The sequence below is a fragment of the Ananas comosus genome, linkage group 17 (assembly GCF_001540865.1).
Source record: "Ananas comosus cultivar F153 linkage group 17, ASM154086v1, whole genome shotgun sequence".
In the NCBI taxonomy this organism is placed as follows: Eukaryota; Viridiplantae; Streptophyta; class Magnoliopsida; order Poales; family Bromeliaceae; genus Ananas; species Ananas comosus.
The window spans coordinates 7,154,813-7,158,208 of NC_033637.1; the positions used below are offsets into that span (position 1 = coordinate 7,154,813).

Consider the following 3,396-nt stretch of genomic DNA (forward strand, 5'->3'; position numbering starts at 1 on the left):
TTGTCATAGAATATTGCATTTATAACGATAATATTCATCACCGATATATTTGTCACTATATTGTCGGTCATAAAACCAACTAGTTCCAAACAACCAACTGAAATTTATAATAAAAGCAAATCAACGAGATTTTTAAGTTCTAATAATGAAAAGGCATTAATATTCTCATATTCGTCATACAAAATACCTCCCAATATCTCAATTTTTTTAAGTATATGGCAAATAGTCTTCAAATTCAAACTAAATGATTCAATCTAAAATAAGTACATTTGATTATATGGTCCACATCCAAAATAAAGGATTGTCGAATACTAACACTATGTAGAAATTGCACCGCTCATCCTTACCTGCAATAAATTAAAAACAAATATAATTTAGACAATATTGAAATTTGAATTAAAGAAAGGTAAAATAAAAAAAATATATTAATGTTAAGGATAAGTATGATTCAAGTGGAATTCCATTCTTTTTCTCAACGTATGATCTTTCCTTATCTTCTAATGATTTCTAATTTAATTTAACAAAATACAACTAAAAACTAACTGAAAAATAAAGCTAGAAACAAGCAAAAAAATAAATAACATTCAGCAAAATAGCTAACATATGTGCTCACAAACTCACCTAAAAATAGATGTCTAAAATGGTAAATGAAACTAGCAGGACAACAAAATAAAATTCAACAAATAACCAAAATATATGCTCATCGATCCAACTCAAATAGCATCGATTGATGACGCTACTAGATATGATAATTGACAAGGATGCGAATGAATTTCGATCAAGCCAGCCGCATCCCTGCTACTGTAAGCTATAAAGCAGGTAACATAATAAATAGACAACACAACGTTCCCAACAGAGCGCTAAATCAGTTTGTCAACAAATGCTCTTGATTATCAACTTCAAATACGAACTGCTATAATTTCACAACAAATATTTTGTAAGTACATGTTATTAGAAGAAAAGAGTGAACACCGAAGTTGTAGTGCAATGAGCAGACGAAAATTACTGAAAGAAATTTAATTGAGAAAAAAACTTAGAGCATCGTTCCAAATCCGCATCGTTCCCAATCCATTAAACCATATCATTTAATCGATTAACAGGACCAAAAAAAGTCCAAAGCAATTCTTGCAAGACAAAGGTCGCTAGAAACAAAGACGATGAATATTAGCAAGTACGACATCAAATGGTAACCTTTTCAAGTTACGATTCATCATCGCAACAAATCATAAGGTCTCACTCAATATTGTAAAGATTAAAAAAAAAAAGGAGGATCCATGAGTAAATTAAAACACACACACAAAAAGCAAACAAACGAACAAACAAACATCAGCTGTCTATATTTTTTTCAAACATAGAACTAGAAGACTGGAATCACAAGCAAAAAAATTTAAAAAGGGAAAAAAATGATGTCTTGTAAATACCCGAATGGCTGCTCCAGCTACTGTTTCCAATTGAAGAACTTTCACGCCAACCACTTCCTATATATAATATTTTGTCAGTATTGTTTTCCTTTTCTCATGATGTAAAGAAAAGCTAAAATGGATAATTACCTTGGGGTTTGGAATAATCCCTATTTTCAGAGATCAGCTTCAACAGACCTCTTGAGTCTTGATGGCCTTCAAGTTCACCCATCTATTTGTTAACCAGAATTGTTTCGATCAGACCAAGATGATTAAACCCAAGATTCTATGAAATCTTAGTTAACGTACAGGTTGTTGGTGTTGAAAATCTTGAACTTCTCAATTGATTTGAATTCATTCACCTGCATCACCAGAAAATTATTCATGTCAATATTAGTCATTATTGCTCTGATTCATAGATATGCAGATTTTAGACATGTAGAATCTTTATTAAGACATTATATAAGTGATAAGTAAAACATAGATTTCATATCTAAACTTACATGCGCATCAGGAACTTGTGCAATCTCCAAAAGCTACAAAAATTTTGTACATGCAAATGTTAGAAAAGCAACAAACAGAAGTAGTGAAGCTCTAATCAGCATATATGCAGAGAAGAATTGGTCAACTGCAGGTGAACATTGTGTATACGGAAGTTGAATTATAAACAACAATATGCCAAGATGACTTTACATAAAATAAGAGTTCGACTATCTCATTCCTGTTGAAATGGTTTAACTCGCCAATTCTACATATATATGGCAGTATAGTTGGTCGGCAATTGCCTGAACTACATGCTTATAATCATGCAACGATGCAGACATAAACATACAGATGCTCAAGTGGTAAGCATAAACCAACTCAATATACCATAAATAGGGGTTTGGATAATCTTTTCACCCCTTTATTCTAGTTTTCCTCATTGTCTAAATGCAAGTCGATTTTTAATTTACGCGCAGTTTACTATAATTCTGAAATCATGTGATATCTATCATTAATTTCTTTCATTTTCGCTTCCCATTTTGCCTCTACCTTTACTTCAATTTGTGCTCGCATCGCTTGAATTTCTTGCGCTCGACGTAATTTACCTCTTATATGTCCACATTGCTTTTGTCCAATTATTTCAACAAATATCTCATTATCATCAATATTAGTAGATGCATCCTCTGCTTGACGATCATTAATCTTCTTTTCATAGTTTTCCTATATTATTCAAGTAAAATAACTTAAAGACAGTCTTACTTTTAAGAGCTAAGTAAATAGATTAAAAATAAAAGCAAATCATCGTTACCATAATTTGTTAAAAAACTAGATAAGAAATCAAATAGTAGAAAAAAGCAACTTAGAAAGAAAACGCTATATAAGAAACTTGAATCTTACTAGCACTACTCTGTCCTGTATCTTGTGTAGTGGAGAACTCTGTTGGATGATTAGCTTCATCTTGTATTTGGATAGGTTCTAGATTAATTTGTGAGTCATTCACATGTGTTGTGTCCGTATAGGAATAGTAACAGTAGTCTTACGCCTTTCTTTAATCCTACTAGCCATAGTAGACTGCATGCTGTATATAAAACTAACTTGATCATTAATAACAATAAATAGATATACCATTCTTGCATATGATAAATCTAAGCTAAAAATAATAATAACTACTTTGACAATCTAAAGATATTATTTCTAAACATATGGGAGAAAACTAAGATGACAATAAAGTAAATTACTCTTCTTGTTCAGTAATGATAAAGATCAGACACAAAACTTCTTACTATTATGTAACTGTTTACTAAAGGTTATTGAAAGTCCTATATAGTTTTTACTCTAGCGCAGCTCAACTTGTTCTTAACTTAGGTTTCATATTTTAATTAAAAAAATCTCTAAATGTTTCAAAAAGAACAGTCAATATTACCTCCAAATATTTTGAAAAACCAAAGGCATGTTTTGTGCTACTTCTACAAAGCAAGCAAATTATTACTATATTCCCATATATCAACAAGAT

The 3,396-nt window shown here is 30.9% G+C and overlaps 1 long non-coding RNA gene across 1 annotated transcript; it reads right to left on the minus strand.

The window, feature by feature from the left end:
- LOC109722702 lies at positions 333-1,949 on the minus strand. The gene is made up of 5 exons (XR_002219531.1): positions 1,904-1,949; positions 1,710-1,762; positions 1,551-1,632; positions 1,422-1,478; positions 333-347 (listed from the first exon to the last, which is right to left on the minus strand). It is a non-coding gene; the product is annotated as an uncharacterized LOC109722702 (long non-coding RNA).